Source organism: Capricornis sumatraensis, chromosome X (assembly GCF_032405125.1).
Source record: "Capricornis sumatraensis isolate serow.1 chromosome X, serow.2, whole genome shotgun sequence".
In the NCBI taxonomy this organism is placed as follows: domain Eukaryota; kingdom Metazoa; phylum Chordata; class Mammalia; order Artiodactyla; family Bovidae; genus Capricornis; species Capricornis sumatraensis.
Window position 1 is genome coordinate 129,545,512 of NC_091092.1, and position 14,999 is coordinate 129,560,510.

Below are 14,999 nucleotides of genomic sequence, written 5' to 3' on the forward strand. Positions count from 1 at the left end.
GTTAGGAGACTGACAAAATGTGTGTGTGTGTGTGTGTGTGTGTGTGTGTCTGTGTGTGTCTGTGTCTGTGTGTGTGTATTAGTAGTGGGGGTGGGATCTCTCCGCCTTCTCCTTGATAGGATCTGGGTTAGAATAGTCCTGATGCACACAAAGTAAATGAGGAGACTCTGGATTTTGTTCTTAAATCTTCGGTGCTCTGAGCATTTATACATCTTATCAGATGAGACTGGAGACTGGCCTCCAGCCCAAACTGTGTCCGCCTGCACCAGCAAGGAGTGATCAGCGCAGCAATGGCCATTTATCTTTTGTCTCTGTCCTGGAGGGGGGCGTGGGGTTTGGGGCGCGCACACTCTGTCTGAGAAAAGCCATGGGCCAGTGTTCCAATGTGGTGGGTGAGCAATGCCAGCCTGCTCTACATCCCCCATAACCTTATCTCCAGGCCCCCAAGCTAACAAGAACATGGAGGCAGGGCAGAACAAGTGCCAGACTGGGGGCCAGGCCACCCGGGTTCTTGTCTGACCTCTGTTATAATCTTTATCAGATCTCTGGGTCTCAGTTGAGAGTTATGAGTTTCCTCAAAAACAAGGAGGGTCATTCATTTTAACTAACATTTGGTGAGCACTTAACATATACTCTGCCTTGGATCCTGGACAAAAATAAAAGGCAGGATTCCTTTCCTCAAGGGGTTTAAGGTGAAGAACCAGGGCAGATATAGACAAACTTGTAGACAGATAATAGCAATTGAATGCGGTAATTTCTTAACCCTAATATAAACAGTACTGTCAAAGCCTAGAGGGGAAACCACCAGGTCGATTTAAGATCACTTCAGCATAGCCATTAAAAACATATACTTTCAAGCCAGACCGCTTGGGTTCAAGACCTGGATTTGCCTTTATAGGCTGTGTGACCTTGAGCCAGTTCTTTGACCTCTCTGTGTCTCATTTTTCTCATCTTTCAAATGAAGGTGATAATCGTACCTACATCTTCATATTATTCAAGCAGTTATGACAGTGCCTGGCATGTAATGGGCCCTACCTATATTCATATATTATGGTAATGTTCTGGAATTCTTACAAGTCCTTGGGGCTGCAAAGGAACTACTGAATGAAAGGGAATCCTTAATTTAAAAAAATGAAATGCATTTCATAGAGAATGAAGATGAATAAGCATATTCCGTGCTTATTAGGAATCAGTTGGTTCACTAACATCTCTGCTCCCCTGAATGCACATAAGTCAGGCCCAGGCTGCCAAATAGCTTTCGGCATGGTTAGGGGTGTTCTGCATTAAGACTAGGGAAGGACCATTCTTTGATCTGCAATGGGCTCCTGGGAACACACACAGAGAAGCTAAGCATCCTCTTGCCCACCAGGCTCAGGCCGACCGTGGGAGAGAACAGTCAGCCTCACTGACTCCAGTGCCTGAGAGGGAAAACAGGAGGGTGGGTGGGTCTTTGTACTGGGAAGTTGCAATGGAGGCAAAATGTGGCCCTGGCAGGAACGAGAGCCAGGCGGGGGCTGGGTGTCAGCGGGCTCAGGCCAAGTGCAGGCAGCTGTGGGCTTCTGGGGACGGTCCTTCCGGGAAGTGGGAGTCCAAGAGAGAAAGGACAGAGGTGCTGCAGACTGACCTGGACTTTCGATAAGGAATTTGGGAGGAAGGAGACCACGTTAGTTAAGTAGTGAGAAGGACAGGACACACTTGAGACATGCATGGAGCAGAGATGGTCAGACTCATGGGAATAGGGATGCACTAGGAAATATTTAATAATCAGCTCCCTTCGGGGAAGAGAGGCAGAGAGGGGACTCCTTTCTAGAAACCTAGTGATTTCCCTAGTATAAATACTACCTGACTATAAATACGAGTCAGCTGTGGCTGACTTCAAGCTACCAGTGTGATGTCACTAGATACGGAGTTGGGAAGAGTTGCAGGGTGGCACCCTATTGTACATGCTTCCCTCCCACCCCCCGAAACATGCAACAGAGATACAGGTAACCTCAAGTGCCAGAGGAAGAGTAAAACGGCGTAAATGGGTTAAGGAGTTATGAGTTTTGAGTTTTTCTTGCCTTTGTTTGAACATAATTTATTTAATTATAAATTTCTACAATTTCATTAAAAAAATGACCATCATTTATAATGGGGTTCCAAAATTCCTGAAAATTTAACAGTTGGCTTTTGAAAGCTGCTTCAAGCTGGCTCTAAAGCATATCAATTTTCTTCATGATAAACTAGGAGCCCCCTTATCATCATGCTGTCTAGATCACAGGGTTCTTATGAGGATCAGGAAAGTATGTGAAGGCCTTTCAGGAACTGTAAGCAGCATATAAATATTATATACAAAAAAAAAATTATTCTCAGGAGAAGGGTATAACCAAGTAGTTGAGAAGGCAGTTTCTGGAGCCAGGCTGCCTAAGTTGAATCCTGACTCTGCTCTTTTTTAGCTGTGTGACGTTGGGCAGATCCTTGCCCTCTCTGAGCCTCAGTTTTCTCATCTGTAGAATTTCTGAGAGGCTTAACTGAGTTAATATTGTAAGACGCCTGGAACCATGTCTAGCACACGGTGTTAGTCACTCAGTCGTGTCCAACTCTTTGCAATTCCATGGACTGTAGCCTGCTAGGCTCCTCTGTCCATGGAGTTCTCTAGGCAAGAATACTGGAGTGGGTTGCCATCTCCTACTCCAGGGGATCTTCCCAAGCCAGGGATTGAACCTGGGTCCCCTACATTACAGGCAGATTCTTTACCATCTGAGCCACCGAGCACATGGTAAGCACCATTTAAACATTGACTAAAACTGTTTTCAACTTGAATATCAGTAAGCCCTCAGTTCTTCCAGAACCAGAAAGTCTTTTAATTGGGGAACCCAAGAGCCTGACCTCCACTCTGCTGCTTGGTTTTAAAGGGACAGCTCTCCTCTATGGTAATAAAATTGTTACTTTGCTAACAGCCAATGCTTTTTAGATAATGAACCCTGAGGCCTATTGTGGAGATAAAGATGCTGTTAGAATCAGATTCCATGGCCACTCACCGCAGTAGTGGGGGGGTGGCAGGGGAAGCAGGGAGCAAGGAGAGCTATCTTATTACATGCCTGGCTGGCTCAATTACTTCAGTCCTGACCTAGGCAGAGTCCCACAGTTCCAGGGACCATTAGCTGCCCTGCAGAACCTGTGTCTCGTTTTCTGTCTCAGGACAGGAAATGGAAGCAAAGCCTGCTCCCCACAGGCCCCAGGGCTGCCCAGGGTAAGAAGGTAGACAAACGGGTTGAGAGAGCTGGAGGACAGCTCAAGGCAGGAGACAGGAGCCGTGGCTGCCACTCCTTCAGGGAGTCTGGGATGTGAGGCAGAAGGTTCTCAGGCAAAGTCAGGGACAGATTTGGTGATGGGGGTGGAGAGGAAGGTGGTCGGGAAGGTGGTCAGGGTCTCCTTGTCAGGGACAACACAGTCAAATGCCATGAGACAAGAGTAGAAAGGCAGAAGCAAAGAAGAGTTAGTCTGCAGGGAGAAAAAGTCAAGGCGGGCTGCTTGGGCCAGGTTTTTCCAACGAAGGCACTGGCAACCATTGCAAGAGTCCTGACTCCATGGAGTGAGTCAGAACCAGCATTCCCTCTTTCTTAGCAAACTACAAAAAGGCATATACTAGACATAACTAGTGTGGCATAGACTGCCTGGGTGCTCATCGATCCCACTTCCTCTTCCTTGGGTGCTCAGACTGTGTTTCACGGTGGCCCTTACCGTTAGGGTGGAGCCTGGTTATTAGTTTCTGGCAGTCAAATGCAGGCAAGTCAGATAAGCCATGAAATCCCCTGAAGACTCTGTGTGTGTCTCCCTGTCTCTGTTTCTCTCCTCCTCTCGCTCCTATCTACCACAATCCTGTGTTGAAGATGGTGGCATCATAATATGGAAAGAGCCTGGCTCCCTGGAGTAGGAAGGAGGCTGCGAAGTGTACGCGAAGTAGAGCTGCCTGATCTGCATTGGGCTAGGACATGAGCTTGAGAGAAACTTTTATTTTGTTAAGCCACTAAGATCTAGGGCTTTAGTGCCTAAGCATTGTCCTGACTAATAAAAAAAAACAAAATGAATTGGAATGGAATGGAAAGGAAGGAATATAATGGACTAAATTAGAATGGAATGGAATACAATAGAATAGAAACTATCAGAGTGCACTGCAGTTAATGAAAAGTAAATCTGTAGAAACATTTCAGCTCATATATGTACTACTTCTCAATATAAGTTTCATTTTTTGCTGAAGGAAGAAGTTAAAAGTTTTGAAAATCACTGCCTTAGAGCTAGAAGGAGGTTTGTGGGGTTTGATAGAAGAATAAGCTTTAGGTAAGATGGGGGTTGCTTATTTCCTACCACCCTTTTAAGGAAGGTGCTGTACCCCTTCTTCTGCCTACTTATAGCAGAAGATTGGTATTTGTGCCTGCCCATCTCCTTTCTCTTCCAGTGGGATAGCATCTCAGTCTTAGTCTAGATAGTTTGTCTGGGGCTGGCTCTACTGAGATCAAGGTGGGGGACACATGTATGAAGCCTGGAAAATCAAAGTGTTTCATTCCTGGAGGCGCAGTGGTGGTTCAGGATTGAACACAGGACCCGAGCTGGTCCACTCAGAGGTGAAACTGGGACTTTGCCTGGAGTGATTAAAGTAAGTACTTTGTTTCCCCTGGTTGTGGAGTGGGGATATAAATCTGAAACTGCTGACGGCCATCCTGCCATCACAGGGGAGAACTTGCCAGAGAATAGAACCGTCACTGAAGGAGGCAGAGCTAGAGATCAAACAAGACCAAGTCCTGATGACATCATTTGAATCCCTAGATCTAGCCATGCCTGAAGTCATCTTTGTAGTTTATAGATGAGTCAAGAAATTTAGTTCTTGGCTTCTATCAGATTGGGTTGAGTTTTTGACAGTTGCAACTGAGCGTCCTGAAGCTGTGGTCTTCCACATTTTTAAGATGTCTCTTCCTGGGTAAAATGGGCCTCAGAAAAGAATTAAAGTGGAAAACAGCTGGTCCTCAGGCTCCTCCAGGCTTTGCCAAGGAACAGTGGTTTCAATCACAGAAGAATCAAGCGTCCACATATGGAAAAACTATAAGGTAAAATCAAGGAGAAACTTTTTTTTAATTCTTGTTTTCTGTTTTGAGAGGATGAAGAACAGATGAATGCCATTACAACTACTAATATATTTCTCTTCATTTATTCAACAAACATTTATTGAACACCTTCCATGTGCTGAAACCTATGTTAGGCCCTGGAGACTACATTGAGTAATAACAGAGCAAATTCTTTGTAAGAGCTCACTGTTCTAGGAACTTTGTGATTATTAGTGTTATTTGCCTTTTACATCTGCCCAGGCAGATAACTATCACTATCTCCCATTGTATAGATGAGAAAACTGGTGCACAGTGGGATTAAGTTAGGAAGAAGCAGAACTTGTGTTGAACCTTGGGATGCTGACTTCAGGTCTGAGTCTTAAAACCACTGAACCACATTGCCATGGTCCTTACTCTAAGCTCATAGTGGTTTCTACAAAGGACCATCCCCAAAGTCTCCTAGGCTCTCTAGTCTGAATTAGAATTTACTTTAACAAAGTCTGACTTTGACTTGAACTGCAGCATCACTTGTTGAATTCCAGGCACTGCTCAACTTACCTTTGTGAAATTGATGTATTAACTCTTAATATATGTGACCCTGGGTGGGGAAGGGAGGATAAAAGGTCACTTAGAAACACAGTATAGTCTAATGGTTAAGAGCACAGTTCGGGGACTCATCCTAGACACTGGATTCCAATCTCTACTCAGCCATTTTCTAGCTGTGTGACCTTGCAGAAGTTACTGACCCTCTCTGAGCTTCTGTCTCTTCATCTTGGAGATGGGGTTAATGATTCCAGTTCATCTGGTGGTTGCACAACTGGAATAAAGTAATGAAGTGCCTGGGGCAGAGTCAGCACCCAGTAAATGCTGGTTGTTATAGCTCTTCGTCTTTGGCTCCCAGCTCCCTATTTGTTACAGGAAGAGTTGGGCAAGATAGTCTCTGAGGTCTCTGCTGGCATGTGTTTATGTGACTAGAATTTTCCAAATGCTGATTTGGGAATGGCAGATTCCCATTGTCAAGGTTTTTCTCCTTAAAGAATCCTTTTCTGTTGTGTCTCAGTAAAATTGGGCTTTCTGTGCTAGTTTGCAACCACCGGAGCTTTAAGCCTTTCACATGACATCATAAGTTGGTGCCCATAAAAGCAACGAAACACCATATACCAAAGCAATGAGGAAGAGAATTCCAGGGACCAATGGCTCTAATCCAAATCTGGACATTCTCCGGGGGAGGAGAGGTGGCTTCCCATTCCTTGACTCCTCTAGCAATTCTGAAGACATCCCACCCCCAAGCTAGAGGAGGTAACATTGGAGGCGGAGTATGGAGTAAGCAAGAACAGGGGAGGGGAAAGGAAAGAGAGCAGGATGGGGAGAGATGGGGGGAGGGGAAAGAGATAGAAAGACTAGAAGTCATCTAGGAGAATACAGAGAAAGAGCAGCTGGGCAGGCAGACTGAGGAAGTCAGCTCAGACCTCACCATGAAATGTTCAATCTGTTCTGGTAGAACTTGATTTCTAAAATGGTCTATTGGAAACCATGCAGCAAATTCAAACATAGGAGACTGTATCGGGCTGAAGAAGAATGAATGACCATAGAATGCTCCTTAAGAGCACAAGTATCATAATACCGTTGAACTTCTTTTCCATTCTGCAGGTCTTTTACAAACTGTGATTTCCTTTATTGCTGCTGCTGCTGCTAAGTCACCTCAGTCGTGTCCGACTCTGTGGGACCCCATAGACGGCAGCCCACCAGGCTCCCCCGTCCCTGGGATTCTCCAGGCAAGAATACTGGAGTGGGTTGCCATTTCCTCCTCCAATACATGAAAGTGAACAGTGAAAGTGAAGTTGCTCAGTCGTGTCTGACTCTGAGTGACCCCATGGACTGCAGCCTACCAGGCTTCTCCGTCCATGGGATTTTCCAGGCAAGAGTACTGGAGTGGGGTGCCATTGCCTTCTCCGGATTTCCTTTATTATTGAAACACAAAACCAAATGCAATGCAAACAAAAATAGGTAAAAATGACTAAATGTCTATATTCATCAGAGTGACCCTCTCCAATGGGATGAATTTTCCTTCCTTTCATTTATCCATTGCTTTATCTACCAATCACTCATGGGGCATCTACTCTGTGCCATGTCCCAAGTTAGATGATAGGGATTCAGAGATAACTATGACACAGTTCCTACCCTATAAAAAGTAAAAATGTGGTGCCTGTTTTGACACTCCTCCCATCTAGAGGTGGGTGACCATATCTATTCTCCTTGAATCTTATCTGGTTCTAATAACTCACTTATAACCAATAAAATGAAGTAGAAGTAAGGCATAAGGTTAAGTTATAAAAGGTGATACAGTTTCTGCCTTGCTTTCCGGACCATTCACACTGCTATAAGAGAAGTCCTACCATCATGACCCCACCCACCATGGTGTGAGGAAGCCCAAACAGGTACACAGAGAGGCCATGTGTATATGTTCTGATAAACAGATACACCAGCAACAGCCAGGACCTGCTGCCAGATGTGGGTGAAGATCCTCCAGGTGCTTCTAGCCCCCAGGCAATCAGTCACCTCTAACCACTGAGTCTTCCTAACTTAGGCCCCAAACAGCATGAAGCAGAGGCAAGGCATCCCCACTGTGCCCTGTTTGAACTACTGACTCACAGAACCCATCTGTGGGCATAAGAAGAGTGTTGCTTTATGTTGCTACATTTTGGGATAATTTGATATACAGCAGTATACAGAATGCTTTGTAGTGACTGTTAAAGTCCCAAATAAACATGAAAACACAGTTACTCAATTAAACCACCGTGGTCACCACCACCAGAGGTGTTCATCACTTGCCCATTTGTGATATTCACTGGCGCTTATGCACAGATTTTAAAGAGAGTTACTGTCCTCAGGAAGTTGACAACCTGAGATGGGCAGACCCACTCAAGGAACTTAACACTTGAGAACTGGAATGTGTCAAAGGGACTAAAACTCTGGCCCTTCAAGGTTTATCACCACTGACTTTACTTTTCAGCTTTAGATCTATAATCCAGTTGATCCATTTGGCACTGGTACTGGTATTTGTATTTGGTGTATCAGTGGCCAAGACACAGTATGGTTTACATATGTCTACCCCATTAATCCAACACCATTCTTTGCAAACATCATCCTTTTCCCATTGTTCTGTCATGAATCATTTTTCATAAATCAAGTGCTCACATCCCTGTTCTGGATACTTGATTCTGATTCATTGATCTCTTTGATTTTCTTAGTGCCAAAACCCACAATGTTTTATATATTAGAGCATTGTAATAAAGCATAATTTCTAACAGTAAAAAAGAAGGTTTATCAATGCAACAACCTAAAAATGCAATGAAAGCCCTTCTCATAACATGATTCAGGAATATGCCAACTACTTAAACTCAATTCCATATTCCATCAGTCGATCTTTTCATAGACCCCAGATACCCACCCTTGATAACCATGCATCAGAGAAAATACAGTTCCACCACAGACTCATAAAATGCTAAATCTAAAGGAGATTTGCAGTCACAGTCTTGTCTAATGAGGAAATTATTGCGATCCAGAAAATCACGTGCCTTATCCAGGGAAACACAGCTAGCTAGGGGCCAAGCGCCAGGGGCCAGGCCCCTACCTTGTTTCTATACAGTCTCTTCTCCATGGATGTCAGGGAAGGCGTTGTACTCAGGGTGGCATTGTGTAGAAGTTCCAAACATGGATCACGGGGCCTGGCAGAACTGATAAGGATCCCAGTTCTGCTCCTTAGTGATGGTGTGAATTTGGCCAAGTTACTTCACTGAGCCTCTGATTTCTCATCTGCAAAATGGAGGATACTTATGAAATTTACCAGCCAGGGTTCATTATGGGAGTTTGTTGAGTCGATGCACAGAAAGCACATAGCATCTTACCTGGTTCAGTTTGTGGTAAGCACTCATAAAATTCAGATCTCTCAAGAATGAAACATTCTGGCCTGTACCTTAAATAAGTGGACTCTCAGCTGAGTGAAGAGGTTTGGCTAATTATTTTCTAGTTTGAGGATGGTTGAAGGTTGTCGAGGCCGGTGCTCCCATTGACCTCTGGGAGGAGTAAGCGGCTGCTGGTCTCACTTGAGTACCTGTGAGGTTGCTGCATACTCACCTCTCCTCCCTAGATACGGACACATGACTGCTTGGCTGTCCCTTTGGAGACATTCCCCTCCACCTGTGAATGATGTTTCAGCTTCTGCAGGTATAATGCACCTCCATCCGATTCCTTCCCCTCTTGAGTCTCCTTGTCACCCCTCAGAATTGAGGGCTCCCTGTGGGTGTCTATGGGGGCTGCCATGCCATCAGTTTCGTGCCTGTGGAGCCTCACAATGCAGCCCTGGGGCAATAAAAGTCCACCTGCTCAGCTCTGGCACCTGGCACCTCAGAGCACCCTGGGGACCTCAGATCCTGGTGCAACCTCCAGAGCTCAGCTATAAAGCAAGGGAGAGAAGTGGTAGGGGCCCAAAGCAGAAGCAGCTGAGAGGACAACCCAAGTGAACATTACCATCCAGGTGTGCAGGATGGATGTTACACCAGGAATGGTACCAATTACTGGAGAGAAAGGGTTAAATCTCCTTTTGGCTCTCTGAAGTCTGGGCAGGTGTTTGCAAGCATTTCTTACAAATGTACAGTGTGCCAGGTATTGTCTGAAGCCCACCAGTAGGGTACAAAGATGAACAAAAATGGCAACACCCCTGCTTTCCGCACAGACCCAGAAACAGTGATAGCATAGGGTACTCAATACTGAATTTGCCAAGTGGGTAACAACAGCAAGGGACATAGAAGACATGGCTGTTGGTGCTGTTGAAACTAGAGGAGGGGGTGAGCAAGTCTTCATAGGAGAGGTGACATTCTAAGTGGGTGCTCAACAGTGACTAGGGATTGGCTAAAAGAATAAGTGAGATTCAGGCCTAAGGAATGGCATATGCGAGAGGATAGTGGTCTGAAAGATTGTGGAGTGTTCGGGGGAATACAAACCACCTGCTGGAAGAGATAAAGGTGCGGAGGATGGTGTAGAGCCAGACTGGAGAGCCCTTGGCTGCACATGCAGTCAGAAGTTTGTCCTTTATTTCACAGGCAAAGGGAAGCTACTTATGACTGTTGAGCAGGGGAGTGGCATGCAGTTTTGTATTTCAGAAGGATAACACTGCTCCCAGGGTGGAGGTTGAAGCAGAGAGGCCTGAAATAATTGCAGGGAGAGCATTCAGCAGGCTCTAGCTTCATCTAGGCCGGGTGGGAAGAGAGCTTCCATGTGGCCAGGCCCCGGAGGGGAGGGGCTGGTAGAGCTGCATGTAGCAACAGCCTGAGCAGACTTAATGCTCATCCCTTCTGGATCCCCCAGACTCTGACCAGCAATAAGTTCTCCACATACATTTGTTAAAAGTGAAGTTGCTCAGTCGTGTCTGACTCTTTGCGACCCCTTGGACTGTAGCCCACCAGGCTCCTCAGTCCATGGAAATTTCCAGGCAAGAGTACTGGAGTGGGTTGCCATTTCCTTCTCTAGGGAATCTTCCCAACCCAGGGATTGAACCCAGGTCTCCTGCATTGCAGGCACTTTACTGTCTGAGCCACGAGGGAAGCCCACATTTGTTAAAGGTATGCACAAATGTGGGATGTCCTGTCCCCCAAGGATTCCCCATGGTGTGCATCAGCGAACTCACGAGACCCCAAATTGTGCTTGGATCTTGACCTTCTGATGCAGAACACAGAGGGTTCAGTCTGCCACAGAGCAAACCGAGACTGGCGTTGTTCTGCTCCTGTCACTCTAGGTAGCAAAAAGCACGTAATTTAGGAGGAGCAAAGAAAACAGGCTATCAAGATTACTCAGCATTCACAGATTTTGTGCAGAGGTCAGCAATATGGGAGTAGAAACCAGTCAGATGGTTTTAACCATCACACCAAAATGCTACAGTTACAGGTGTTTGCTGCCCTCCACGCTTGTCGCTTACAATTCCAGGGTCCATTCAGAGCTGTTAGCTCACCTTTGTGTCTTTTACATCCTGATGGGTGCCCCCAGAAGCAGATCCAGGGACAAAAATTCAAATGCAAGTTGGTTATTTGGAAGGCAGTCCCAGGAAACACTGGTGGGAAAGTGGAGTAGTTCGAAGAGAAGGGAAGGGAGCCATAGCTGCGTGCGATAATAATCAAGGGCCCGTCATGGGCTCCTGGAGATCAATCCCAGGGGCGTCTGGAGGAGAATACTGATCATGCTGCAGAGTTTTCCTGCTGGTGGATGAGGAAGCTGGGGTATTTCTCCACCAGCAATTTGTCATCGTTTGAGGCCTGCTCTCAGGGGCACTGACTCTGCAGCACTTCCATCTTGCCCTGAGCACCAGCTAAGTGTGTTCTCCTGGACAGTTACAGATGTTTGCAACAAGCAGCCTTGGGAGTGTAGAGGGAGGAGGAGGATATGTGGGGATGTCAATAAGTTCTGTTACGGGTGCCCATAATCACAGGGAGGGCAGCCAGGTCCACCCTCAGGAGAGTCTTCAGTCCTGAGTTCAATGGAAATGCACTGCTCTTTTCATTTGGGGTATTGAGGTGCACATGTCAGGAGGCTGGATTTTAAAAAACTTTTTCTTTGTGTCTCATTCAAAGTGCAAATCACATTATCACTTGAACTTCGGCATCTCTTCTAGCTTGTAGCTGGGTGGATGGTAGGGTAATACATGGCATGGCTGGGGTGTAGGCTTTAGTATCCCTGCCATTTCCTTCTTCCAAAGCCACTATTTTGGGGGCTGATTGGTCAATAAATTTATTGCTGTCTTAATCCAAAAAATCTTCATAGAAAAGTGTGATTTGCTTTACCAGCTCTCAGCAGCCCATTCCTGACTGCTAAGGAAGCTTGCCTTCCGAGCTACTCAATATCTGTTCTGGGCAAGTGACATTTTGGGATGGTTCTTCTTTTTAACCTCTTTCTTAAGCTTCTTATCATAGACTGATTCTCTCATATAGCAGCATGAGCTTTCTCATACCTCTTCTCCATCATGTCTGGAGGTACATTGTTCTTTATGTATTAAAAAAATTGTTTCTTATAAGCATCTTCATCTTCTTCAGTTAGGTAATGCATGTCATCTACAATGGTTTGAGCCAGGATGTGATTCTGGAGTACTCCTGCATTGAATTCCTTGCTTTCTGAATCATAACCAGGGAACCATTAGGTACTATGAGGGATAAACAAACCTCCATCCACAGCACCCTTCAGGATCCCCCAAATTTTATTTCTAGTGTTAGATCTGGCAAGATCCTGCATCCAAATATGAGGTGAAGGCACCAGGTTGACCATCAATGCTTTCCATATTGTATTTATCGCTGGACATCTCCACATGGCCATCATAGATCTTGTCCACGCCAAACTGATCGAGAAGGCTTTGGACCATCGGTGCACCAGTACAATGTGCTGCAGCATAATTTGTCAGGTCAGCCTTCTCGCCATACTTTGGGAGTTCATGGGCATTAGCTGCACAGACTGTCATATCTCCTCATACACAGGCATAAGCAATCTGACAAATGATTGTTGGTGATATGAACTTATCTTTTATTAGGATGTATTATACTTATTTTTGTCCTGGATTACCAAGCGTTTCCTGGCATAGCAGTCAGTTTTACTCTCTTGTCTTCTTCTAAGTTTCATTTGGTACCTTTCGAAGTAGGTCTTATTCTTTATAACCTTGACAAACCCCATCCTGCAGAACAGAGACCCATGTCTGCAGCTCACCATAGATCTGCAGCCTCCAATGCCACTTTGAACAAACACACAGATACCATGGAGCAGCCAGATGGTTGCTAGCTAGTGTAGCCAGATATGTCTCCTAGCGCACCGCAGTCCCTGTAGAACAGAGTGCCATGCCAGAGCTGCCGCTCCTCAGAGACCTTGGGCCAGGGCTGGGCAAACCAGTGAGACTGAGAGTCACCTGGAGCATGTGTATAAAACACGGTTCTTGGGCTGCACTCCTAAGACACTGATTCAGGAGGTCTGAATTATGCCTAGGAATCTACATTTTCGACCAGACTTCCAGGTGATTCAAAATAAAGTCCAGAGTGTTCAAAGAACAGACTCCTTATCTACAAACTGCACAAGAGAAGGTATCAGTAGACCTTAGTTAAAAACACGGGGTGGAGGGGGGATCCTGAAAGTTTAACTCTCCATTACCTCGGATGAATATCCCTACCTCCTACATGCATGCTTGCTCTTGGGGAAAAGGGACATTGTGTGGTGGCTGCACACTCCTCCACATGCCTTCAAGATGAATATGACATATCCACGTTTGCTCTATTAAAAGACACTAAGCAAATGGGAAAGGTCTACATCAACCCTGGCTTAGAATTCAGGTCATTCCCAGCCTCTGAAGAGAAGACTAGACAACTTCATATGAATAATAAACTCTCTGGAGACCCTTAGTTCCACCCAGTAATTTTCAATGCTCGGGACAGGCATGATCCATTGTCTCAGATTTCCAGCCCTCTGCAGAAGCCTTCAGCCACCCCCTCTCCCAGATTTTTAACTGCCCTGGCATTAACATGGTTTCACTGGACATAAATTTCTTAGGAAATATAAACTGAGCTAGAGAAGAGCTTCTTCTCAGTATGTGTGTGTGTGTGTGTGTATGTGTGTGTGTGTGTGTGTGTGTGTGTGTGTGTGTAAAAACAGGATCTCCTTATTCCTATGCAATAAATTAGGCTGTTGGAAAGGAAGTTGGTAGCTCTCTTAGGTCATCAGGATATGCTTTGGGACTATACTTCTGCAACAGGAGAAAGGCAGTTACTTAATAAATCTCAGAAGGGGATTTCATTCGGCTTCCTCGGCTTCCTCGGCCCACCGATTTGATTCTGTTCACTTCATGATGTACTTCTATATCTGCATTCACCATCTAGCAGGCACTCTTTACTTTTGCTTTCACTTCAATCTGCATCCATGAATTACCCATAGATACTCAGATCTCTAAATCATAGGGTGAGTTAAAGTCATGGATTCAATTAGGAATATGACATTGAAGGTGAATTTCTTAGAGCAGCTCTTCATAATAGTTTGAGGGGCTCCCAGGCCCATATGAAATGCCCACAAAAGTGTGGACCCTCTTCTCAGAAAAATACAGCTACAGACAGCATTTTGCATACAATTGTGTAGAAATCTACAACTCATACCAAAAAAAATAATAATAATAATCCCAATTAGACATAAGAGGCTACAGTGGGAAGAAGAGGAGGGGCAGAATAATGAAGAAGGGCCAGTCTCAGGTAAGTACCTCTGTGTTGATTAAAGTGATATAATACTAGCTACTGTAACAAACAGCCCTCCAAACTTAATGGTGCCTTGTGGGTGTTCCTGGTCAGTGACTAAGTGACTTTCCCATGGCAAGTGAGTGACTCAGGCTTCTTCCACCTTGTAGGAGGAGAAAGACCAATGATAAGGTACATTTACTTCTTCAAAATCCCAGCCTGGAAGTGCTGCCTCCCACCTCCAGTCTTATTTCGTTGATGGGGACTGGTTACAGGGCCACATATGGATGGAAATGGGGATGGAGAATGCACCCCCTGTCTGGGTAGCCATGCCCTAGCAACAACGCCATGGAAAGGGGAGCATGAGATTTGGTAGGCAGAAAGCTGTATCTCTTCCTGAGCATTGCATGGGCTTCCCTGGCAGCTCAGTAGCAAAGCCACATGCCAATGCAGGAGATGCAGGTTTGATCCCTGGGTTGGGAAGATCCCCTGGAAAAGGAAATGGCAACCCCTCCAGGATTCTTGCCTGGGAAGTGCCATGGACAGAGAAGCCTGGTGGGCTATAGCCCATGGGGTCACAAAGAGTCAGACATGACTAAGTGAGCACGCACACAAGCGTTGCATGCAAGTGAAATCAAGTTAAAAATAAATGGCAAGGATGGCCTGGAGAGGG

The 14,999-nt window shown here is 45.5% G+C and overlaps 1 pseudogene; it reads right to left on the bottom strand.

Annotated features, from left to right (window-relative positions):
• Positions 1-11,941: 11,941 nt before the first annotated feature.
• On the bottom strand, positions 11,942-12,791 carry LOC138070684 (large ribosomal subunit protein uL18-like; annotated as a pseudogene).
• Positions 12,792-14,999: the final 2,208 nt, after the last annotated feature.